At 37.9% G+C, this 27,514-nt stretch overlaps 1 long non-coding RNA gene across 1 annotated transcript; it reads right to left on the reverse strand.

Moving 5' to 3' along the window:
* Positions 1-365: 365 nt before the first annotated feature.
* On the reverse strand, positions 366-26,944 carry LOC309635159. Its single transcript, XR_014248680.1, has 3 exons — positions 20,326-26,944; positions 8,075-20,027; positions 366-7,754 (listed from the first exon to the last, which is right to left on the reverse strand). It is a non-coding gene; the product is annotated as an uncharacterized lncRNA (long non-coding RNA).
* Between the last annotated feature and the right edge of the window lie 570 nt (positions 26,945-27,514).

Here is a 27,514-nt window from a genome sequence, read left to right on the forward strand (position 1 = left end):
TGGCATCTCTCCTGCCTCTTCTTCTACCACATCTCTCTGACTCTGACTAACCACTTTTTCTGTATTTGAGGGTTCATGGGATTACATTGGCCCACGTAGATAATCCGGGATAATCTCCCTATTTTAAGGTCATCTAATTAGTAAACTTAATCACATCTGCTAAGTCCCTTTTGACTATAACCTAACATATTCATGGGTTCTGGGAATAGGGTGGGGACATCCTTGAGGAGTCATTATTCTGCCTTCTACAGAGTGAAATGAACCAACAACATTTAATGGTTAAGATTAGGAGTAGATAGTTCTTTCATTCAGGATTGCTGAAGGCATGTTTCTTAACTTCATCTCCTTTTCCCATTTGTACACTCACTATATCATATTTGAGGAAGAAAAAAGACAGAGGTACATATTGCAAGAAATACTACTTTATTAAAATGTTGAGACTTTATGGACCAGGCAAAATGTCCTTTATGTGTGAGGAGATTTGCATGTTCAGGTGATGCATTTGTTCATCTCAAGTATTTTCTACTGAATTCATGGCTTTTTACTGGCTACTGTGGATATATACAAAGACAAACCCTTACTCTCAAGTTGGTGATGTGGAAGATGTGATTAAATGGGCAAATGAGTTACTACAGTTCAAAGAAGCCCTTCCTACTATACGCTACCATAATGGAAGTACAATGTACTGTGGCGAATAGAGGATAAAAAGATTATCTTCCATCTGAGAAATCCGGGATTAATTCATGGCATTCGGGTATGGAAGAATAGGTAGGATTTCAACAGGCAGAGAAGGAAAGAGGCTTTTTGTTGGGGTAAGTTTGGCCAAACAAAGTTGAGAGCTGTGTATCTTTAAGTACTTGGAATTCCTTCAGAGTGAAAAAAAAAGGGGCTAGGTAAAAAACGGTTTAATAGGATGAAAAATGAAGTGTTATATAGATTGGAAAAAAATACTTCAGAGGGTCACATTTGTCAGGAACAAGACTTTCAACATTTTTTCCCATAGAGAATGGAGAAACAACAAAAGCCTTTGAGCAGAACAAGGGCAAGAATAGTGCCAGGCATCAGGAAGTTCCTAACAAGTGAGACGGAGAGAAGTAAGAGCCTGGAAGTGGGGAGACCTGCCAGAAAGCACTTATAGCAGGTCAGGAGAGAGATAATGAATGACCTCCTAATGAGAGTGGAGATGGTATGAACTTAAGAGAAAATGAGAAGGACATTGAGGACATAGAATAAAAAGGAATGTGGCAGTGATTAGAGGTGAAACAGAGGGAGAGAAATGTTAAGTCCAAGATAGTTCTAAAGTTTAGAGCCTGGACAGGAGGCTCTAGGAGAATAAAGAAGGAAATCAGGAGGAGGAAAAGTTGGGTAGAAGAGTGAAGAATGTGAGATTGGTTTGACCTGTGAATCCAGAGAAGCTGATAGAAAATTCAAGTGATGTTTGATGTAAGAGAAAGTTCCAGCACAGATGAGATGAGGGCCAAGGAGAAGAATGTCTACACTTATGGGGTGAGAACAAACTGATGATCAAAGAAGATGGAGAAGATTCATGGTGAGCACAATGGCATGGGAGGTTTTCAGAAAAGAATCTTAGCCAAGATGCTGGGAAGGCCCTGAAGAGAAAAGCAGACATTGTAGCCAGACACCCACCTCCATTCCACATTTATGACTCCCCTTGTCTTTGGCAGGAGACTTTGGAGAGGAGAGAATCAAGGTGTCTGATCAATTTAAAGAATGATTTTTTGATGCTGCTGAGTAAGCATTCTGAGAGTAGAATTTAACTTAACAAAAGGGGGAAAAGCCACGGAATATGACAATGTTGGCAAGTTGTCTAAAGCCAATTTGGGTGAGATGGAAGATTTTAACTCCTGAATTTTATTTGCTTTTAAAAACATCTTTTTAAACTTCTGAATAAGATAAGTACTTTTGTTGTTGTTGTTTTAGACTAGACATTCTAGCAGTAGGATTCATATGCATGTGAATCTCCAATGTATATCCTATTATTAAATAACTTGAATTGTACATAAGGTTTCTTATGAGTGTAAAATGCCCAGTCCTGAATATTAACTGACAAGGCTATTGATTTGCCCACAGCATCCCAGCTGAGAGGACAGGAAGGACATTTTCCTGATTTCTACCAGAGGCACCACCTGAGCAACAGTATTCGGAGATTCTCTGGTGTTCGACGGAAGAGTGGTCTCTGGCAATCAGTGAGCGTGAAAGGAATGTGCTGCGAGCCTCCGTCTCCTGTTTACCTGGGAGGGAAGGGCAGATAGTGAGCTTGACAGTGAAATTCTAACCCTGAAAACTGATGAGATGCCAGCGTTTTCCTGCCTCGTTGGGGCTGCCAAGGTATCTCTTCTTACTTCATAGGGGAGTGACTGGTATTTGAGCCCTGATAACAGCAATCTTGGTGGGGGGCGGGCTGAGTCAGGGAGGAGATTCCAGAAAAGCAAATGGCTGAGGAAAGAGCGGGGGCCTGCGTGAGGACAGAGGTGCAGGACCTGGCTTCAGCTGCCACCACGCAGGCAGGAGGGCAGGGCACCAAGGGGGGATGGCAGGAACATTCTTGTAGAGGATGACCAAGCACTCATAAGCTTACATTTTTAAATAGGAGTGGTGAAGAGAAGAAGGAATTATGTTTGGTCTCTGGCCTAGAATCACACGGAACTTTGCTGAGGAATTTTTCATGTCACTGATGGGCAGCTGGGGCAGAGAGCCTGGGCTATGGAAATCCCGTCTGAACAGTTGCCTCTTGAAAATCAGATCTACATTCAATAATCCCAATGGGATAACCCAAAGGAAAGATTATATGTTAGCTTAAGATTTCTCAGAACACTATCTGTATACTATGTGGACTTTTCACAGGCAGTTGTATTTCTGTCCTTAGTAACTAAAAACCATAGAACACTCTATGGTGACCAATCCTTAATTAGACCCCCAAAATTAAATTAAAAAGCTTCCTACCTTTTCGTCTTGGATTAGAGTGAACCCAAATCTGTATGGGAGGAAACACCAAGACAGAAGAGAGTGCGGGTTGCCATCCTAAAAATCATGACAATATTTGGTGAATGTGTTTCTAAATTCTAGGTTCATTTGTCATCTTTAGATGAATTTTAAAGAAGGTGTAAACTTGTTAGGCCAGCAGCAAGGGATACAATAGCACTGTGTATACAAACAGTGGCAAGAAGGAGAAGCAAAGACTGGTGGAGTAAGACATGGCATGGGCTCAGAGGATTTCAAACTGGCCCAGTGGGACCCCAGTGCCAGCTTTGAGACAGAACAAATTTAAATCTTGTGTCATCATAAATACTTTAATGAGGGAAAATCAGCTTTAGCAATGGTATCTGCTCCAGGGATGCGCATTTATTATCTTTCTGAGTAATACTAAAACTCATCCTCTGATGACACCATAGTGTTCTTAGACAAGACGTACAATGGGTTTGTACATCCTCGTCCTCCTTCCTTTCAAAAGTCCCCCAGTGAGCCTGCTACGTTCTACTGAGTTGGATATTTAGTCATTATTCCTTTCCCTAATCACTTTCCAGAGTTTCTTGCCTTCTTTTGCTGTTAACTTTTTGGCTGCAAGTGTCTGGATTTCCCTGGCAGAGGGCTTGGCAGATGTCAAGTACCCATGCATTACATAAGCATTGGATGGGTTCATGGCTTCATTCTCCAAAATATCTCAGAGGCAGAAGGCATTTGCTTTTAAGATGCTAGCCCACTTAAGTTAAGAGGCAATGTTGTTTCCCTGAAAGATTTGTAATGAAGACAAAGAAGTGGAGTCAAATTCCTAATATATAGCAATTACATTTTTTATCATGCTCATTCATTTTCTCACGTTGATAATGTTCAACTCCACAGTTTGTGCTGAATTTCTGGCGATCTGCACCCATTTCTCCAAAAGGCTTGGGAAACATCCCCTGTTTTCTATGAAACTCAAGCCCAGGGTCAGACATGGTTTATCCACCAATCAGGCTTAGCACTTTGTTAGTTGTTTATATCTCCCAGTGTCAGTATAACACACCAAGAAAGCCATTGCTTAGACAATTACTCTCTTTTTAGGACTAGATTAGATCAGAAATGCTTGTACTCAAAGAAACACTGAGGATGGAGCGTGAGTTTAGTCGGTTGCCCAGTTAAAGATGTTAGAGATGTCTTTGTCTACACTTGTGGTATCCCTCTATCAACTGTATTTGTAATACTTTCTTCTCAAAAATATGCAAAACAGATATCGTATGCATTTAACTGCTTTACCAAAGAAAATGAGAATTTTATTTAACTGAGAAGAAAAAAGGAAAATTTAAATGATCCTTAAGAGGGAAAAGCATATTTTGATTGTGGATCGATGTGGGCTGCTAAATTAATTTTAAAATAATTATAATAATTTCTATTGTATATTGAGCATTTACCCTCTGCCAGGTATCATGCTTAAGACCTTTGTGTGCACACCATCTGAGGATCGTATGCGTTTCATGTCATTTGAGCTAAGTAGCATTATTATTTTCATTCTACATATGAGGAAACTGGAGTCTGAGAGAAGACTTGACCGAGTAAAGCCAGGACCCTTCACCTCCAGAGCCTGCCTGCTTACACCTTAGTTTGGCTGCTTTAGAAGCAAATTACTTAGAAGATACAAAGTAATATGTAAGGATAATTAAGTGTATGTGCCTCTCGGTGAAAATGAGTTTAGAAACTTACTAGTGGGTAAGGTATCTTATTATTAAAGAAATTGTCAGGGCATTTCTTTCCTGTGCAAGGAGGAAGGTGTTCAAGAAATAAACATTTCTTTTCATCCCATGCCTGGATTCTTTCCTCATAGTTCCAAGAAGTGTAATATCCTGTTTCTCTGAGCTGGAGAAGGGGAATTGTGGTTGGCAAGTTGACAGCCAGGTGACTAGGGGGTTGTAGTGGCTGCTACGTTTCAGGTGACTCCTGCATCGCCGTGATGGTAGCAAAGAATCCCCCAGTAAACTTCCTGCTCCACGTGATGTGAAGGTCCTAGCTCTGCCTCTTTCCTCACCCGGTCCTCTTGTTTGCCTGGGAGCATAGCTGGAACTCTCCCCAGAAAGTGCAGAATCACAGTGTCACTTTCTCTTTGATTCTAGTTTCCACAGGTGGGTCTCATTTTGTTTGAAATAGATGTATTCCTGAAAAGTTGAGGATAATCACAATTGACCTTATTGATTCGTATTTGAAATGTAATGTGGTGATACCACTGTTTCCATTTGTCTTCTTAGCATTGTTAAATAATAAAATTGCAGGGAACTTAATAGCTACAGATATTAAGATATTTGAAGGAATCAATGAATGCTATGGTCATTGCTTTTCTGTGAACTTCTTGAAAGGTGAATCACCTCTCATTTGTTTTTAAAGCTCTTCTTTCACTTAGTAAGATATCTCAAAACAGAATGTATCTCTGTATTAGGCTTCCAGACAATAGTAACTAGTACATTTTCACATACCAACTGTAAAGTTGGACATTTATTCATTTTACCTAGTTCTCAGTTTCCTCATTGTAAGGAAGTAGGACACATTAGTCACAGATTGTTGAGTGGATTTGATGTACTGCAGTGTGGTCAGTACTGGCCCATGGTGGGGACCCAATAAGTGATAGTTGTTGTTTTTTTTTTAACATCTTTATTGGAGTATAATTGCTTTACAATGGAGACGCAAGAGGGAGGAGATATGGGGATATATGTATATGTATATGTATAGCTGATTCACTTTGTTATAAGTGATAGTTTTTAATAGCAATCAGTTTGAAATCCAGAAAGTTCTGCCTGAGAGTAGAGCTCTTTGATTTTAGTCTCAATTCCAGCACCTACTATCTCTGTGACCATGGTTACTTCATCTCTAAAATGGGAGTGAGAGTTTACTTGTCCAAAATTTAAAGGACTGGACCAAAATATCTTTAGAGGTTTGTGCTAGGTCTAAAATTAGCATCTATAACCCCTAGAAAAGGTTTAATTCAATTAAATAGTTTAACTTGGGAACTAGTAATAACCAGTTGCTTCACTAAACCTAGCACTTGTTTCTTCATTGTTTCATATCTTCTTGTAGTTACCACCACCATTAAAGAGAAAGGGGATGGGCTGATTTCATGAGGGCTCATACACATGGATAACCCTCTTCTGTTTTATGTCAGTGGCATTTTTCTTAAGACCTTCATTCCTTTCAAATTCACCATACTTCTTCTTTTTCTTACCTTTTGGGTTTGTTTTTTTTTTTTCCACCGAGGGGGCTGACTTAAAAAATGAGTTCAGCAGCTCAGCATATTTCAGACTTGTGATTAATTCTGTGCTCTTGCTCATTTATTAAAAGCTCCAATTTCTCTCTCATCATCCTTTCCTCCTGATAGATTTGCCCTCTTAATACTCTTTAACCCTTTGGGTTTACCTTATCTCCCTCGGCTCTTGTGCTTCTCTTATCTCTAACCTGTTAGACTTAACTGATGTAATTTGTTTTCCTTGGGTTTCCTCCTCCTCTGTAAAGCCATGAATACTCACTCTAAATATTTCTCACCTCCTGCATTAGTCTTTGTCAGCTGAATCCCAGTCTACCCCACTTTTCATGAAAGTTCATAGCCACGTCCAGACTTTTCTCTGCATTTTCACTCCTCTCTGCAGAGTGTCACATTATACTCAACAAACCTAACTCCTGCAAATTTCTTTTACATGCTGTTTCTCATTTTCTGATATGGAATTGGTCTTGGTAGCAGGTTTCGGCAGAATAGTCCATTTCAGCTTTGAGCAAATATTCTCCCAAATGACTTGACCTGTACCTTGCTGAGCTGGCTAGACTTGGGATACATTGTATGCATAGTTTCTGGTCTCCCTTGTAGTCTGGTCTTGGGTAGGTCTCTATGTCTCTATGGTCTTCAGTATAATGCCAGATTGGACATATCATCATTTTCCAGACTTAAACGTCCTTGAAGACAGCAGTCAGGTTCTAAGAGCATTTCTGAATTTTATTTCTAAGATTGCATAATCTCAAATTTCCTTGCCTTGGGTTAGTAATTATTTCAAGTTATTGTGGGGTGAGGATCTTGGATCAGAAGCTCAGACTATATATATTTATATGGATCTTAGATGAAGAACATTGGCAGATATAGTTAATTATATTTAACATATTCAGTTCAATTGAACAATTTTTTCCAAAGCCATGGTCCACAGCTGAGATGAGGGGGAGGAGCTAAAAGGAATCTTGGCTGCAGGAGCACTTGGGAACTGCGGACTCCAGGGTCCCAGAGGTCTCTGCTGGTTCTTTGGTTGCATGAGTACATGGCTCATTTGGGGTGGGAATCTATCTACTGAGGAAACTCTCAGGTCTCAGGGTCTTGACTCTAGTTCAGTGGTGGGATGGAAGCAGGAGATTTTGCTCTAAGAAAGGGTCAATTATCATTTTCTGCTTTCACAGTGGGTTTGACTTCACACAGGCCAGTGCCTCCTTGAGAATTTATTTAATACTCTGGAGTTTAATATGAAGCAAATGTTGCTTCAAGCACACTTTTACACTGTCCTTTCTTTCAGTCTTCAAGCTACCAGAAAAACAACCCAGGGAGAAAGTTTTCTCTCTGTAGGTTCTGTTGATTGGGGTGACAAGAATTTGATAAGTTACAAGGTAACCACAGAATCTGACATGAGTTACAGGCCTAGAATTCAGTGCCATTTGTTTTCTCAGGAAATCTCAAAATTATTGCGTAAGAACCTTTGACTCATCTGGAGAATGAGGTGTCATAGATCTTATAAAACAGCCTAGGGGCTTCCCTGGTAGCGCAGTGGTTGAGAATCTGCCTGCCAACGCGGGGGACACGGGTTCGAGCCCTGGTCTGGGAAGATCCCACATGCCGCGGAGCGACTGGGCCCGTGAGCCACAACTACTGAGCCTGCGCGTCTGGAGCCTGTGCTCCACAGCAGGAGAGGCCGCGATAGTGAGAGGCCCGCGCACCGCGATGAAGAGTGGCCCCCGCTTGCCGCAACTAGAGAAAGCCCTCGCACAGAAACGAAGACCCAACGCAGCCAAGAATAAAATAAATAAATAAATAAACTCCAAAAAAAAAAAAAAAAAAACCAGCCTGTATAAACCTTCGTATCATGGAGTTAGAAAAGAAGGCAGAGCAAAAAAGATGATCACATTCCCCATTTTAAAGTTGTTAGGTAACTGGAATAAATGATCAGATAACAACCTAACTGGTGACGTATTTATAGCATATTTGCAACATAAAGCTAAAATTCTAAATGATAATTACATGACATAGAAAGTCATTGCATTAACATGAAAATGATAGCTTGTTCTATGACATAATTTCGAAACATATCCATGAAAATTAAAGGAGAGGTATGGCAATGTTACAGTGAATAGAAACAAAATTTAAAGTTAAAAATAAGGTATTCATTTAAATACCTATTGCCATACACAGAGGTCGAGAGTAAGGAAGGCCCTGTAAAGAGAATGCCTGGGTACAAATCCTAGCTTCATGGCTTACTAGTTGATGACTTTGGATGACTTACCTATCATTCTGTGCCTCTGTTTTCTCATATGGTAAAATGTGGAATATATTGGCAGTAGTGCCCACTTCATAGATTTGTTAGATTAAACGATAAATACATATAAAGCACTTAGAACAGTACCTGGTGCAGAGTACACATTCAATAAATATTGCTGTGCTAACTAAGGCTGTGTACATCTTTGAACAATCAGAAGAACTACAGAAGATCCATGGATGAAATAAAAGTTCTTAGGAATAATTGAAGAAAGATGACCTGTTTCTGTGGACAAAACCAGTCTCCCCAGGAAATCATAACTGAAAATTATTTGAAAATGTTAAACGACCAATATTTTGTTAGATTAACCAACACATTTGACTTAATATAGAGAGAGATTTTAATATTGAACCAACTTAGTTTGGAATCATTTAGCTCTTCCCCACAGCAAGCAACATATGAAACACCAACATATGACAGACACACATGAAATACCAATAGTCAAAATAAAACTAAAATCTGATGTTACTGAGCCAAAAATAAACAGGCTAAGAAAATATATAGAAATCAAAGTTTTCATGTACAGACATGATTTCCCTACAGTGATTTTGTAGGCAGTGAATATGCCCTTTTTAATTAGGACACTGTATGTGATTATAATCATCTCACTAGTTATTCATGCAAATGGAGTGTTTTGTTTAACTTTTTATTTTTGATTGATGTATAGTTGATTAACAATGTTGTGTTAGTTTCAGGTGTACAGCAAAGTGATTCAGTTATACATATACATATATCTATTCTTTTTCAAATTCTTTTCCCATTTAGGTAGTTACATAATATTGAACAGAGTTCCTTGTGCTATACAGTTGGTTATCCATTTCAAATATAGCAGTGTGTACATGTCAATCCCAAACTCCCTAGCCATAGTTATTCATCACTATGGCTTAGTGTCTGGAATTATGATTTGTCCTGTATGTTTCTATTGCTTTCTTGGATCCCTAAAAACAGTACGCCTTGAATCATGGTGGTCTTCTTCATTTAAGGTTTATATCTGACAGATAGGTAATACTTATTCATTCATTCACTCAACATATGAACACCCACTATGTGCCAGGCAGATGGGAATATTGTAATGTGTCTGTGAATAGGACAGACATTCTCCACACTTATGGGTCTTACAATTAAAGAAGAAGACAGACATATCAAAATTTTATAAGCAACTGGATAACTGTAATGCAGATATGTGCTATGATGGAAAAGTCCAGGTGTTGTGAGGTTTATATTCATAGAGGCTGGGAAAGGCTTCACTAAAGAAGTGACATTAAACTGAGCCCTGAAAGAGAATGAGGAGTTAGTGAGGTGAAGGTTGCAGGTCAGGGAGGGAGAGGAGGAGAGACAAGCATCTCAGGAAAGGGAATAGCATGTGTGAAGGAGCTGCAGTAAGAAGGAACCGCAAAGTCATCATGGCTGACGTGAAGTGAGTTGTGGGGAAAGTGGCTCAAGGTGAGGCCTCGAGGGCCATGTTAAGAATTCTAAATGGTTCCAGAGGCAATGGCAGCTATGATGAGTTCTAAGTGGAGCTGGTCATTATCAGGCTAATGGTTTATAGGGGTCACCTGTCTGCCAAGACAGATGAGAGGGCATGGCAAGAGACGAACTATGGAAATAAGTGAAGAGGCTGTTTCTGAAGACCAAGACCAAGATTTGGGGGGTTGACTGGATGTAGAGGTAAAGACAAAGGGAGGTATCAAGTTGACCAGCTTTCTTTATGAGTCTGAGGGGACGTGTTGCCATTTACTGAGATGGGGAATGTTGGTGCAGATGGAGGTTTGGAGGGATAATCAAGGGTTCCACATAAATATGCTGGTGAGGTGCCTACGTGGAGCTGTAGAGTGGACATCTAGATCTCCATAGAGGGTCTAGATCTCCATAGAGGTTGATGAATGCCCAGATAGGCTAAGGTCTCAAATGTCCACTGAAATTAGTTACTTTGAAATGCAAAAAAAAACTGCTGTGAGGTGTCACCTCACACTGGTCAGAATGGCCATCATCAAAAAATCTACAAACAATAAATGCCAGAGAGGGTGTGGAGAAAAGGGAACCCTCCTATACTCTTGGTGGGAATGTAAATTGGTACAACCATTGCGGAGAACAGTATGGAGGTTCCTTAAAAAACTAAAAATAGAGCTACCATACGACCCAGCAATCCCACTACTGGGCATACACCTTGCAGCACTATTTACAATAGCCAGGACATGGAAGCAACCTAAATGTCCATCGACAGAGGAATGGATAAAGAAGATGTGGTACATATATACAATGGAATATTACTCAGCCATAAAAAAGAATGAAATAATGCCATTGGCAGCAACATGGATGGACCTAGAAATTGTCATACTGAGTGAAGTAAGGCAGACAGAGAAAGACAAATATCATATGATATCATTTATATGTGGAACCTAAAAAAATGGTACAAATGAAGTTATTTACAAAACAGAAATAGAGTCACAGACATAGAAAACAAACCTATGGTTACCAGGGGGGAAAGGGGAGGAGAGATAAATTGGGAGACTGGGATTAGCATATACACACTACTATATATGAAATAAATAACTAATAAGGACTACTGTATAGCAGAGGGACCTCTACTCAATACTCTGTAATGGCCCACATGGGAAAGAAATCTTAAAAAGAGTGGATATATGTATATGTATAACTGATTCACTTTGCTGTACACCTGAAACTAACACAATACTGTAAATCAACTATACTCCAATAAAAATTAAATAAATAAATAAATAAAGTACTAAAGGCTCTGACCAGAGGAGTTTTTTTTGGAAAAGGTGGTTTGACAAAATTGACAGGGTATGATAATTGAAGCTAATCATGACTTTATTATTTGTGAAAAGATTCACGATGAGATAATTTTTAAAGAGTGAGAAAGGTAAACTAAAGTCCCCTTTCTACAGTTGCCCTTTTGCAAGGTCTGGGGTGAGTGCTCATATTTCTTTTCTCTTTTTGTAACACATTTTTATTCCAACCAATTTATTTTGCAGGTAATTCTAAACTCTAAAGGTGCAGGCCTAGAATGATTTAAACCGCACTCTAATGTTTTATTCCCTGTTACATTGCTATTTAATTGCTGCCTTGCTGCTTCTTAAGTGGAAGTTATATCTTCCAGGTTTGAGGGTCAGGTTATTGGCTTCCATTTATTTACTGGGGTTTCAAAACCAAATACAGGGCCAGGCATGGACCTAAATGGCTTAAGTAAGCAAACGTAGGGAAATTGTGGGAACTGTGAGGCTGGCCAATGCTCCCTCCCACATCTCTCTAAGGGTCCATGGATTCTCAGCGTCAGGTGTTTGCTGAGATCATGATGAAATGTGGGCCTCCCCCAGGTTGCTAGATCTCTCAGTTTAAAAAGAGGAGCCAGATATCTGCATTTTCATGTGAACTCTGATCTTCAACATATTTGCAACTAAATTTCTTTTTTTCTCAAAACCCTTAAAGCCAAAAAAGAAAACAAAAACAAAAACAAAAACATGTCTGCTGGAGCGATCTGGCTGATGGGCGGCCCCGTTGCTCACCCTGTTTTAGTATTTCCATACGGCATCTCATTTATTGCTCTAAAGAGAGGTTACACATCAGTGCAATCATCCCACACTCTGCCAGTGGGTAACATTCAGCGCTCAGTCTCTTAAAATGTTGGAAGTTTTTGATAACTGTGTAAAACAAACCTCGTCACATTCCTCTGTAATCAGGAATTTTACTCTGTTGAAAACGCCTGGGTGATGATGAAGCCTCAATGCCCCTACAATCCATCTCTCCTGGGACTGACTATCAAAGTGCCTCTGCGGACGGCCACAGCTCCCCGGGGGCACTCGTCCGCATCTCCGCGGTGTCCCCGCCCGCCCGGAGTCCCGGGAGCAGGGATGCTCTCCTTTTCCTGGGATGCAGCGTTGAGGCAGTTTCTTCCAAAAGCCCATAAAACAGATGGTGAGGTTTTTAAACAATATAATGTTTTCAGACTAAAAGAGAAATTGCATAGCCCAACTCTTGTTTAGGCCAATTTGGAAAAATTGCTTTCACCTTTTCCTCTCCTGACCGTCTCTGCCTCACCACGAGCTCTGGTTGTGGTTCTCTGCACGTGTTAGGATAGCGGTGATAAAACTGTATATCTTACAACCTACCAGCACTTGACTGGTACTCCAGGGGGTCACGGAATAAATAGGTGTTTGATTAAATGTGTGTCTGAAAACATTGGGAGCCTTTGAAAGATAGTGTCAGAGGGCCGGGCCCGTGCTTCTCGGAAGCTGGTTGTAACAGGCCATGTACTTTCTCCTTTCATCAACTTTCTTTAACGGCTTGATAACATTTCTAGAAGTCCATCTAGGGGAACGGTGTGAGTGAGGATTTGCACAAAATCAAGGCTATTTCCCCTCCCTTTCTGAAGGTGATGTTTCTCAGACTTGCTAATTAGAGAGCAAAGCAGGAAAGGGTGCCTGAGTCATTGTCTCCAAAGCTAGTAAAACTAACCTCTGAAGAAAAAAAAAAAAAAGATTTCATTGGAAATGCTCACAACTTAGTCACTCTGTTAAAACATAATTGACAAAACTTCTTTTCCTTTCAGGCCTCGCCTGAAACAACAGTTAAATCCGTGAATCAAGCTGAAGGCTCATTCTCCCCAGTTTGTTGGACGTAATGGGGTCATTGCCCAGACTGTCATTAAACTGTTTCCATTCTGATGATTGATTCTAAAGGTCTTAAGGTGGATCCAGAACTCCTCTGGACAAGCCTTTGAATCATCTGTCCACCCAACGCACAATGTTGCCAACAACAGTGATTTATTTTTTAAAAGGGAAGCAATGATTTTCCTGTTAAACAAAAAGCTCAGCTTGGAATCAAAAGATCTGGGTTGGAAATCTGGCTCTACTCCTTATTCACTGTGTGTCCTTGGGCTCCTTATCTAACCTTTATGAGTCTGTTTTCTTACTCATATAATTGGGACAATAATTCCTAACAACAGGATTGTTGTGTGAATTAAATTAGGTAATACATTCATTGATTCATTCATTTATATGCCAAACAAACAATATTTCTCAGTGTAAGTTGGCACTATTTGATCTTAATGAGTAACATAAGCTACAAAAAGAAAAAAGATGATTATTTACTTCAGTTCCTTTCCATCTGAATAGATTCCATCAGTACTGTAACGAATGTCCTTCCTTAAGAGTTATCCCCTCTTTCTTGATGCTCCATGCTCCTGCCTTTCATTTGCTCTGTTTAATTTGTTTTTGAATCTTAAAACTACCAGTAAGTATCAAATTAGTTTTTATATTCTCCGGAGATGTATTCCCTTTAAAGATATATTTTCCTTCATTTTCAGGGAAGTTGCGTCAGTACGTCCTTTGGAGGGTCTTCCCTCCCCTCTGACCAAGCCTGTCTTAGGGATGAGTTGTGCCATCATTCATGGACCTGTGAGGGGGGACACAGGTTAACCTGTGTTTGGTGTGTTTATTTGTGTGTTTTTAATCCTCAAAATCACCTCTTAATCAGCATCTTTTATTTTTGTTATTTAAAAAATCTGTGGAGCCGTTCACCCATGGATCCCAATTCTATACAACCTTTTGGCTGTGGGGAAAGACCTGAAAAATGAATTCAAAACAGTGACTATGTTAAAAGTTAGGGATTGTTATCAAAAGTAGAGGAAAAGAAGAAATATCCTTTCTGCCTTTATTTCACGGCACATTTCTCTCCAGGGATTCTCTGATGTGTGGTGACATGTTCAGGACACATCACAGATGAGTCCAAACACCATTCATGGCAAAAGAGGAGGAAGAACTGAACAATATGTTTTTACCTCTGCTATTCCTCCCCTGAAAGAACCTATCTGTAATTCCTGCATTAGTCAGAGGAATTTTTTTCTTTATCTTTACTTTCAGGACAGGGCAGAAATAATACAGTGTGTTCTTTTTTAAACAAACAAACAAATCACTTTGCTGTCAATAACTGTCTAACCTTTTGGGAACCACAGAAACACATGAACATTTATTGAGAACCAATTATGTACAAGGTATTGTACGATGGAAAATATAAAGATAATAGGTGCCTGTCTTCAAGCAACTTATGGTCTTCTTGGGCAGATATAAAACATACCATATATAAAACTGTCATCCAAGGTAGTGGGTAGCACATGACATCTGAATTCTATGAAGGTGCTATGGTAGGGGATATATTGCCTCTGGTAGAGAGGTTACTGTAAACTTCTGGGAGGAAAGAGCCCTGAGGATTGGTAAGAGTTTGATGGTCAGAGATAAATAGCTATTCCAGGTAAAATAATAGAATTATATGGGTAGAGCTTAATGACTGAATGAATAACAAAATGAATAAGTTTTGAATAGCTAAGAAAATGAATTTAATATAAATGCTAGGAGACAATTTAGTGTGGCTGCTATAATTTAAATTTTTAAATTTCAGGGGAATTCCTACCCAACCATGATGATGAAAAGAGTGCATACTACAAAATGCACAAATACAAACAAATGTTAGATGATGCAATCCAGATGGTCAATCCTGGCCTCAACTGCTTGTGGTCCTTGGATAAGAAGAAGTCAAAAATCAATGCCCAGAACTCTGAAAGTCAGCCAAATTCCCTCTAAAATGTTTGCTATCTCAAGGTTGCTCTGGGGTCAAAGGAATTTTTGATTCTGGACATTTCATCACAAAATAATTTAGCTCATATCCACAGTCCATGCTGGGTTTAAGTTTCACAAACCCTGAGGGAGATATATCCGGTGGGAGAAGATCTGTGTCATCCCTGGCCATTTTCTTTTGGATGGAGAATACTCCTCTAACAAGGTTGCCAGGCACCAACCCCACAGAGCAGTGCCTTGTGCAGGAGGATTAATTGGCAAGGCAAGGATCCACAGCTATCAGAATCACCACTGCCATTCACTGTAGGCTGCCCAAGTGCCAGGCACTGTGCAGCCACTCTGCGTACACTGTCGTGTTTGCTCCTTGTGGCAGTTCTGGGGGAGCTGCTGCCATACACAGTGTGTGTTTTACGTATTAAAACACAAAGGATGAGAAAGATTAGAAAGCCTGTCCAGGGTCTTAACAGATTCAAACTCAGATTCAAACCCACAAAGCCTGTGTTCTATCCATTTGGGATTGTGACAATTCTAAATAGTACATTATTTGAGAGTTATTCACACTTGCTAAAGGAAAGTCTTACTGTTAAGCAAACAAGCAAATCAACCAATCAATAAATTGACCCTATTAACAAAAACATGCTTGGGAAATACTTTCAAGACCTGAAACAATGAATTAGGGGAGAAGTTACTTTTCCTTCTCTGCTGGTGTTTGCAGTGACACAGGAGAAAACTACACACCTACCCCAGAGCTTTGCCAAATTCCTCAGGCAGGTTGGCAGATAGGCTAGGTTTTATTTGTAAATATTTTAAATTGAGGAGATTTATCTTCTAAATGCTTTCTATTAAAGGTCCCAGAATTCTAAAGTGGAGGTGAAGAAAGAGGAAGAGGAAGAGGAGAAGGAAGAGAACAAAATCTATTGGTTAGTGTTACCTGACAGTTTTTGAAATTCCCTAGTTTTATCAATAAATATTTTCCTAGTCATTCGTTTTCTTCTTCTAATGTCCCAATTGTTAAGAAAGAAATTTGAAATAAAATGTTAATTTTCCCTTGAAATTTCTCAACTCAATCCTTATTTCCAAAGGAGTGAGGCACAATGTCTTATATGAATCATCATCAATTATCTCACATACTGTTTATTAAATGATCTCGGGTGATTTATTAAAGTCAAGCATCAGATGTAAGTGTAATTCATCAGACTGATGAATCCTAGTTTTCAGCTCAGTACACTGAACTGAGTATATAGTATTCAATATACTATAACATATATACAGTAAATAATGACAATACTGAATTCCAAGGCTTTTACTTAGTCTTGAGCCTTAAGGCTATTCTACAATTATACAATTTTTCTCTTCTCTTCAGAGTATGCTTGATCAGTTATAGATGTTGACGTTTCCTTCCATTTTAAATATTATGTCATCTTTATGTATTGATGTATGCACATACCATTTCTAAAGTGTTGGCTGCAGTTGCAATGCATTTGATGCATTTGGTGGGGAAAAGTAAACTCTGCATGTATCATTCTCCATTTCTCAAGAACAGAGCATAATGTTTTGAATAGGAACTGATGCCCAGCAAATGTCCTGTATTCATTTTTGTGTTTGACCTTGTCATTATAGAAGTCACCTTGCCACATGAAGACATTGCTAGCATGGAGCTCGAATAATTCCCACTTTAACCAAATATTCAAATAAAACGTATCTGCATTCAGAATTCTATGAATTAATGACAATACTTATTTAAAAAAAAACTCAAAAGGCTAATAAATAATTAAATCTAATAGAAAACTACCCAACTTTTCTTAGGGAAAAAGTACCACCTCTTCTAAGCCCTGTAGATATAGCACTTGAACATCCAAAGGCAGAATTGAGGTATTACGTGCTAAATATTTTTTTTCTTAAAAAACAATTCGGGAACAACAAGATATATTTTTATGTCGATAATAATTTTTTTCATGCTTACGTGTGTATTTAACAGGTATCTGAGCTCTTTGGCCAAGATCAGGGAACTATGGGTCATAAGCAAAGTATGTGTTGGATGAGCAAACTCAAACCGCCAAAAGGTATTTCCATGGACTTGAAAAACATTTTTGAGGGGAACATTCAGAAATATAGCTCATTTGGACCAGATCTTTTTGATTTTCAGTTTCCTTTTTTTCCAAGTCATGGAATAAATTCTTTGATGGAACATACCAGGTTTGCACAGGCTAATGAAAAAGCCACATATACTTTTTTTTTTTTTTTTTTTGAGGCAAAACTCCTGGTAATGTTGTTCAAAGAAGACAAGAGCCTTGCAATTAGGTTCATTAATGTAGCTTAGGGTCTGGTTTCCTTTACTCCATGGCTTCCAAAGGAAGATCGATCTCTATCCTTGTCTAGTAAAAGTATCAGTTTATAATGAAAGCATAACTCTTTGATGTATTTCTTTGTAGAATTTGCTCTCAGAAACTTTTGATGCTTTGCTCTATCTCCTCCTATTAGGGCTTTTAGCTAACCCCCAAAAGTCACCCACTAAAGCAGACACTCTGAAGTCCCACTGGGCTCCCATCAGTCCAGTAGAGAGGGCTGACATGACATATTAGTCTTAAATCTAAAACATATGTTTGGAAAATGCCTAGTTTCCTGGCAATAATTAAGAATGAGACTTGGCAGATTGGCAGCCACATAAAACAATCGTTAGTAAACCCTATATTTATTATGTTCCCATTTTATGGAAATGAAACCCACATTACAAATATGTATAGGAAACTGGACCCAAAATGATGCACAGGTAGAATTAATTATGATGAAGATGAAAAGAACATTGGTAGTTTTTTTCTAATTCACTTTCCTTATCCCAAAAAGGTCTCCCCTAAAAGGAGCCACATCAAAACATTTTAAAATTTCTTTCTATTAACTTTTAAAACCATCTTGGATAAATTTCCTCATCAGTACTCATCTGTCAGTGTGTCTCACTAAAGAGTTCTGGTGTACAACTAATTAAGATAAGATCCTGGAGTCATAGGAGACTTTTGGTTTATAAATGTTGTAAAGAAAATTGCAGATACTTAAAAAGCCCCTTCAACCGTTCTGTGAGTACATGCATTATAACCTACATAATATATATACACGTATACATTTATATAATAAATAGACACACATATTTAGGAATGATACGCACTAAGAATACACAAGTATAACTACATTTCTTGTTAAAATATTGAAATAATTCTGACCCAGTTCAAAAATATCTGCTGCCTCCCATGTGTAACTCTGTCTTTTCCCTTTGGACCCATTGGATCTCCCCATAATCTAGCAAATAGTTAATGGCTCCGGCCTCTGCTCCGTTGTCCTTTCTGTTCAGTGGGTGCCTGTGTTGTACTGGTTGTTATATAACTTGAAAATCGTTTCTGCACACAAGTATTGCCTCATGTGCATGACCTGTCCACACATGAAGTGAGGAAACTCTCTACTCTGAATGGCAACAGTGTTAGTAGAAGCCACATGGTCAAGAAGGCTATGGAACCAGCCAACCAACAGCAAGTGGGCAAACACACACCCACATTATTTTAGTTATTAATGAATGTACAGCAAATTGTCTCGATATTTTTCTCATAAAGAAATAAATAAGTTGCTGTAGTCTATATCAAAGAGAGGCAAGTAGGTCCAGTTCAGGAAATGTTGGAAAAGTGGCCATGGCCATGAAGTGTGTATAGGACCAAAAATATAGCTGGCAAACTTTCCCATGGTGCATCTTCCATCTATAAAAGTGAAAAACAGAAGTTTTCATTCTCCATTTGCCTGGTTCTGTGTGAAATAAACCAGGTCATCTAAGCAATAACACTTATTTTGTTTTCGAAATTGCTGACTCTGAAAAAAAATTCTCTTTGTTACAAAGTTCAAATTCCAAATGAAACCGTGGGATGGGGAATTCAAAAGAGGGTCTGGAGAAAATGTTTTAAAATTAGAATCATCTTAAAATACGTTAGAGACTATGACACTAATTGTTTTCCTTTTATCTTTAATTTTTTGCATTTTTATATTCTCATTTGCCAATATTTTCTATATAAATTTTAGAGCATTTTGGCCATTTAGATAGTAGTTTGTACATTATTAAACAAGAATACTAGTTTCATTCTTTCATACAGTCTTTCACTTTACATGTATTTACTGATTCTGCTTGGGAGTTTTATTTGACTTGGTAGGATGTCCTACCAACTCTAGACATAAGTGCACTTAATAAGAAATCAATAATTAAATTTAACAACCATATATTGTATCCAGTATTTTGTCACAATGCAAGTATTCATTAATTCAATTGAATTAAAGTGTTTTGCCATTTATCAGTGGTTTTTAAGCAACTCTATGTGAGTTCTAACCATGATTTGGAGGCTCTCCAGAATTATAATCATTATAGCAAATGATGATGGTGGTATAATCTTGTGGTTAAGCACAGAAGCTCTGAAGGTAAAAGACAAGCAAAGTAAACAACCAGTTAGGTTTACACCTGAAACTGCCAGTTACTAACCCTATGACCATGTGCAAATTATTTTAACCTCTCTCTATCTCAGTTTCCTTAGCTGTAAAATGAGGGTAAGGATTAAATAGAATAATGCGTGTGTCTGACATATAAATAAATAAAAGCCAGTAGTAGTAATAGTAGCATCAGTAGCAGTATTAGTAATTATCATAAACTATGAAGACTGATTCTCAGAAAGTTATGAAAGCAAGTTCTTTATCAGATCACATAAAAACTTAGCCTCATGTCCAGAATATAATCTCAACACTGGAATGTTTTCATCAGCTCAGGAGAACTGTTAACTTTGACTCTGTTTTAATCACCTCCTCTTCATCCTTTTGGTGAGGGAGGGATTCCCGCCCTAGGGTTATAAGGTTGACCAACAATAACCACCTCTGGACGGATGAGATCAACAGCAGTTTGTTAGTCACATATACTCACAACCCAGAGGGTGGGGCACTGCGTGCCGTGGGGGGCCACATGAAGGCTGTGCTCAGGAACAGAGTGATAAACCAGGGGCTGTAGATGTATCAAGAAGACGAAGTGCCCTCTGGTTTCCACAGGAGGATATGATTGACTTGTTTGAATAATTCCTTAGACCGGCAGGGAGCTAAAGCCCACTACTTAGGAATAAGCAGGCACTGTGCCTGGTCCCCTTGATAAGGAGGGCTGTTTGGCTAGGAGACCTCACCCGCAGAACAGAGTATGGAGGGGATTTTGCAGTTAGGCCAGAGGAGTCCCTCCTGATTGCACCAGATGTCACAGCAGCACATATATTGGGACTTAATATAGGCCTTACATCACATCTCTTCTCCATGATGTCATTATTCTCAAAACAAAACAAAAAACCTGAATGATACTCAATTAAGTTGACTGAGTACTGCCAGGTACAGGAATTTTAAGACCTGCTGAGGTTATTCATCTAGGCATTGTTAAGTCTCACTTGTGGGAAGGAAGATACCACCCATGGTTACATCACCACTTTTCAGAGTGAAATGGCCACCTGGTCACCTGGTACATGGTAAGGGAGCTGCGTCAGAGAATCCAGGTCTACAGACATGCAAATGCTCTACTCGTGCTCTGATTAATTCAGATCACCCATCTACTGGGTCATTATATAATTATGTGACCAATATTGACATCATTTTTTGGTTTAGAGACCAGGCTGCCAAATAACATTGCTCTCCTATTAGTCCTCATCTGTATGTACCCAAGAGTCTACTTCATGCGGCTGCCCAGCTAGCTATTTCCAGATGGCAGGCAAACAAAGAGCTAATTGCTTTCTCTGTTTTATCTCACTGCTCTAAAATGTGCTTTCACATAGGGAATAGTCTCTGTTTCAGCAAGTCAAAGGTTAGGTGTCCTCATTATACTATTATTTGGGGAAACATCCAAGAATAACCATACTTTTCCTTGTGATCAGCACATCATCAGAGTTGCTTCTTTAATCAAATATTTCCATTTTAAAGAATGAAATGTTGTCAATGGCTTAGATATCATTGGATATTCATTTTTCTTGTGTCATTATTGTTTCTCTTGGGTATAAGAATACAGAGACATTTTAATTTTTGTCCCAGAAAATTTAAAAACCCAGTATTTAAATTTTAAGTACAGAAATTAAATTCTCAAACCCTCAGCAACTGGCCTTGAAGCTTCTGTCAAGGGATGAACCCAGAGCAGCTTGGTGGGTCTGGGTGAGTGTTTACAGTCAGCACCTCATAATTCAAAAGCCTACAGTTTATTCCTTTCCTGCTGTTTTTCACTCCTCTGGAGATAGGGCTTTAGGATTTTACTTTTTCATTAGTATCTCCATCACAGATTTTGTAGGGGGCATGAAAGAAGAAAGAATTTAAAACCATCAATTTCACTATCTTAGCAACCCTGGTGAAAAAAAAATTTTAAAGAGCAAAATTAAAATTAAAAATGACATTGGATTATTGCGGAACTCGGTTATACAGTCTCACCCTCCCTATATCATATACATCTGATAGAGCTTGAAATGGTGTCATTTATAATGTGACATATGGCATATACGAAGGGGTAAAAATGCACATAGCAATTTATTCAATTGGCTTATATCAACTAATTCCAAAACAAATCAACAATTAAGTTTTTGCATCTACTACATATACAATGTTGCAACATTGGTGGTCAGCCCTGTAGTTAAATATGTGTCATTTTACTTAGCTTCAAAACTTTTAGAGTTATTTGACTAGCCATGCAACCTAATTACAGTTGACCTTTGAACAACACGGGTTTGAGCTACAAGGGTCCATGTAATACAGGGACTTATTTTAATAAATAACAGTAATACATTTTTGCGGTTGGTTGAATCTGCAGGTGCAGCAGAACCGGGATACAGTGGGTTGTCTTTGAGACTTGAGCATCCATGGATTTTGGTATCCACTGAGGGTCCTGAAATCAATCCCCTGAGGATACCCAGGGCCAGCTATATGTGGATTTTCAACTGCGCAGAGATCAGTGCCCCTAACCGTGGCGTTGTCCAAGGGTCAACTATAATTTCTTTGAATCTCAATTATAATCCAAATGATGGTCTGTAGAACTCTATGAATTAATGAATAAATAACCTCAAATAGTATATTTTAAGAGCTAAAATATTAAATGTTAAACTAAATATCATCTTACAGCCCATAAATGCAGTAGAATTTTAGATAAATATTCAAGAAAGGCCTCAAAATTTTTAAACTCTAGAATTTGGACCCTGTAACTTAATCCTTGTATCAATCACAGACTCACCAGGATGGCAAAGATTTTGGAATATTTACAACAGAGGGGGATTTAGTGTAGGGATTGATTACACAGATGATGGAGAATCTGAGAATTTAAAGAGGGGATGTTGAGGTAATCAAAGTTTAGCAATAGCAGGAAGCCATTACCACTCATCAGCTGAAGACATAAAGGAAGGAAGGGGTGCTAGTGGTGCCCATGGCAGGAGTTGGGAGCTAGAGTTACAGCCACTGCAGCGTCATCACCAGAGGAGGGAAAGAAAATGAGAAATACCCTAAGTTCACTCTTCCTCTTGCCCTCCAGCCTCTAGGTGTGTTTCCCATTGGCCGAACCCCTTTGGAAGCCAGTTTATATGGAAGTTAAGAACATGGCCTGCAAGGACCAGTATTCTACCTCCCCTGCTCCATTTCCTATCACCTCCTGACCCTGAACCATGGAGGAGAGCAAGAGAAGCACAACAAAAAGACGCAGTGGCATACGGGCCTACAACTGGCACTGGCACAATTCCTACATGTTTCATTCTAAACAATCTATAGCACCTTCATCAACACATAAAAGTGCCTAATTATGAACTTCTTGTCATAATAATTATATGGAGATATCTATGTAAATCCCTTTCGAAATATGTGAGAAATAGTTTGCAAACTGCATTATCTAGAAGAAAATATTGTGAAAGAGTTATGTTATATGCTGTATGCTTGATGCAGGTCTCTGTATTGTATACAAATGTTATATCTTGCAAGTAGTTAACAAAGGAGTATAACGTACATATGTTGTAAATTCTTTTGTTTTTATAGAGCTCAAATATTTTAATAAAAATAAGTGCAGTGATTTTTCTTTATTAAATATGTATTCATGTTGACCATAACCCATTGTTTCTGAAATTCATTGTCCTTTTTCTGTAACACTTATCTCTGCACTTTACAAATTATCTATCCATTTTTCTATCTGTCATCTTTCTACCTATTGAGAGATTAGTTTATTAAGATCCTTAAAAATCCTTTTTCATTGGGCCTAAACTGCTGAAAGCATTTCTTTAGGTCACCATGCAGCATCCCCAATACATAATGTATAAAAATATTTTTTATAAACAGTAAAGAGCATTCTTTTTAGTTGACATAATTAGAACCAAGGATTGTTTGGCTAATTTAAAAAACTAGATAAAATCAGGAATCATAAATATCTCTATATTAAAAGTTTCATTTAACTTTACTATACACTGATTTGCCAGTCTTTTTATGCCTTGTGGTTTTCCTTGGGGATGCTTTATCAATAATGCTTCATCTAGATGCCCAGTCCCCATTTATTTAGAGCTGAGTGAAATATAAAAAAATAAATAAATAATATAAATATATAAAACATATAAAATAAAATGACAAATATAAATTAATATATAAAAAATTATAAAGTATTTGCGGGCAGAAGCATCCTAGATTTTTATGTTGCCCACATTTTTGTTATTTGCACATATCTAATTCAACAAGATTATTTTTGCAATTTGTTTTCATCAAATATTTCACAGGTTTAAACTTAGTTTTCAGAGAATAAACAAGTTGCTTTTCACATCCCTGTTTCATTAATATGTTGATAATTAATTTACCTACATACATGGTAAAATATTATAGGCATAATCAGTTTTAAGGATGAACACAATGGGCTCTCAGTAAGTGTACATCTTAACGAGTAGGAAGGAGGCATGCACAGGCAAACAAGAGATTAGACAGCATTGGTCATAAATATTCAGTGAGCTCCATGGCTTGTATAAGTATGGTTTGAAGAAGAAGCAGAGAGAGGTAGTTAAGATATTGAGTTCTTTACATATGAGGATTAATGAAGGTTAAGAGGTAAATAAAGCTTCGGTACAGAGGTAAAAGAAGACATAGAAACTCTAAGGCAAAAACTCACTGGAATTAGAGGCATTAGGAATTAGGGGATTAAAGGTATTAGAGATTAAGTACAACTAAATAGAGAATTAGTGAATTGAAAAATATACAAGAGAACATTACTCAGAATGTAGGCAGAGTAAAAAAGATAGAAAATATAAAAGAGAAGATAAAAAACTTGAGATAGAATAGTTAATACATCTATTAAGTTTTCTGAAAGAAGAAAATTATAGAAACAGGATGAGACAATATTTGAAGTAAAAAAACATGGACATTTGCAGAATTGAGGAAAGACATAAGTCTTCAACTTGATGGAATATACTGAGTCTTGAGTAAGATAAATACAAATGAATTCAAGACTAAACTTATGGGAATGAATTTGAGGAATATCAAACACAAAGAGAAAAACCTTAAAAGCTACCAGAGATAAAAATTAGTTACATACAAGGGAATACAACCAGACTGAAAACTGACTTCTCATGAGCAACAACAGATGCTAGATCCCAATGGAATACTATCTTAATAAGGTGGAGGAAAAATTAGAGCACCTAGAATTCCATACCCAGGTAAACCATCATTTATATGACAAAGACAGGTGTAGACAGATTAAAAAGACTATTTATAGATATTTGCTAAGAGAATCAATAAAATATATTCTTCCTTAAGAAAATAATTTCAAGGCAAAAAATGTAGAAAGGGATAAGCAACAATGAGCAAAGAATCTAGAGAGTATATCGATAAATATAAGTAAGAATTGATAATAATAATAATAATAATAAATTTTTACTGGGGATTCAGTGGGCAGAAAAATGCCACCCTCCTCTCCCTTCCTAAAAATGTCATGGGAACCTGTGGATATGTTACCTTACATGGCAAAAGGGACTTTGCAGATATGATTAAGGTTAAGGTCCTTGAGATGGGGAGATTATCCAGGATTATTCAGGATAATCCCTTCTTAGGTGCCATCTGATCTAATCATCTGAGTCATTAAAATCCAAGATCCTTTACTGGATGCCATGAAAGAGATGCAGCAATGTCAGAGAGAGTGCAATGCGAGAAGGATGTGACCTGCCATGGCTAGCTTTGAAGATAAACGGAGACACAAGCCAAGGAATAAGGGTTACCTCTAGAAGCTGGAAAAGCTTAGAACACAGGTTCTCTCCTAGAGCCTTCAAAAGAGAATATAGCCCTGCTAACATCTTTATTTTTGCCTGGTGAGACCTGTGTTGAGTTTCTGATTTATAGAACTGCAAGATCATGCATTTTTATTGTTTGAAGCTACAAAGTTTGTGGTAATTTGTTACAGCAGCAATAGAAAACTAACATGGGGTAAATAGGCAGAACTAAAGGCAATAATAAGAAGAAAATTAGGAAGGGGAATAGACGAATTCTCTTAGAATGTTTGTGAATATGATCAAGACATTGTGTAATGTTAGATTTTGTTGAGTGAAGTAAGCAAGTTAAAAATGTAAGTGTACACTTTTGTGTTTTGTACCGTACCTTATTAGATACTCAGATTGTCCCTCCCATTGGGAGAAAACCTAAAAATTCTATATTAAGTATTTAAATTTTGTTTTCTTAAAAACATCAAAAAAGATGAAAATACAATCAAGACTTATGGGCCCGGATGTGATGGAAGTGCGTAGGGAAAGTATTAACCTGTGTAACTGGTGTGACTAGGGAAGATATTACCCTGTGTGCTGGGGAAGGGTAGGAAAGGTAGGGGAAAAAGAGACTTGTAAGACCAAAATCTAGCCCCAGAGATATTGAAGCAGCTTTTGCTTTGAGGTTCTCTCTCAAACCTGAGTGACTTGCATTTTTATTTTCATTAACTCTTGGGATGGAGTTCAGGAGACATAGCCCAGGCCTTCTCAAGGTTGGAGGCTAATAGGAGATCCTCTGCTTTTAAGTTTGGATGTTAAAAGTCTACCTTCATGGTGAAATGGTGAACAAGAAATAAATCTCTCCACCTTGCCACACTCAGGAAAAGTTGCCTTATTCCTGTACAAAGCAAGGTGTGGAAATAAGGTTTATCAATGGGTTGTATTAATAATTTCTCCTCATATGGATGTTCAGTCCATATTCACATCACTTGGGTGACCCAAAAAACTTCAAGCTGTAAATTTAAAATGGTTCCATACTTTCAAGTAGTGGCGACTGGAGCCACGTAGAAGCAAAACTAAATCTTGCCTAGAAGACTGAACTTTAATCCTAGGTTTCAAAGATTGCCACAAAAAATTCTCCAAAGAAAATGAGTAGCTTATGGTCAAAAATACCTAAGCAATTATATGAACATAATGGGCACAAACAGGCAAAAAAGATAACAGAAACAGGGTAGCAAATATTTTCAATGTTGATATTTTCAGCCACAGATTACAAAATAACAAACCTTGAAATGAGAGAATAAGAAACCGCCAAAAATGACCTAGCAACTTTGTAGCACAGGGAGCGCCAAGGGCAACCAGAGTGCTTTCAATCAGAGGGCTCTGTAGAAAAGATATGGATAGTAGTATATCCACTGGCTTGCCCCAGAGCTGTGTTAACTGCTGTAAGTCACAGTATAACTCACAGGGACCTTGATCATCTTGACATCCCACAGAACGTCACACTGCTCACCAATATTGATGACATCATAGTAATTAAATATTCTAGCAACAGAAACTATAAAGTATCTCATAACATATCCTTTATTGAGAAAATAGTAAAACATTATTGTAAAACATAGAAGACTTAAGTAAATAGAGCAGTATACCAGGAAGAATCTATATTACAAATACACCAACCTTTCTACATTTTATCTATAAATTAATATAATTCCTAACAAAATTCCAAAAGGGATTTTTGTGAAACTTGAAAAGCTTACTTTAAAATTTATGTGGAAGAATAAAGGGCACAGAATAACCAATAAAAATTGAGAAAAGAAGAAAAAGGAGTCAAGAATTACGCAACAAGATAATAATTGAAACAGTGTGGTATTGGTGCACAGGAAGGCAAGCCAATGGGACTGAGAGAGAACTAAGAAATAGACCCATACATTTATGGAAATGCATTTTGTGACAGATCTGGCTTTATAAAGGAGTAGGGAAATGATGGACTCTTTAATAAGTTGTAGTGGGACAAGAAGCCATTGATATAGGAAAATGTAAATTAGATCTTCAGTCCACAGCATACACAAAATTAATATAGGTAGATAAAATACCTTAATTTGGAAAGAAAAACTTGAACATCTTTAGAGAAAAAAATAAGAAC

This window comes from Balaenoptera borealis, assembly GCF_965194805.1.
Source record: "Balaenoptera borealis genome assembly, chromosome: 9".
Classification (NCBI taxonomy): domain Eukaryota; kingdom Metazoa; phylum Chordata; class Mammalia; order Artiodactyla; family Balaenopteridae; genus Balaenoptera; species Balaenoptera borealis.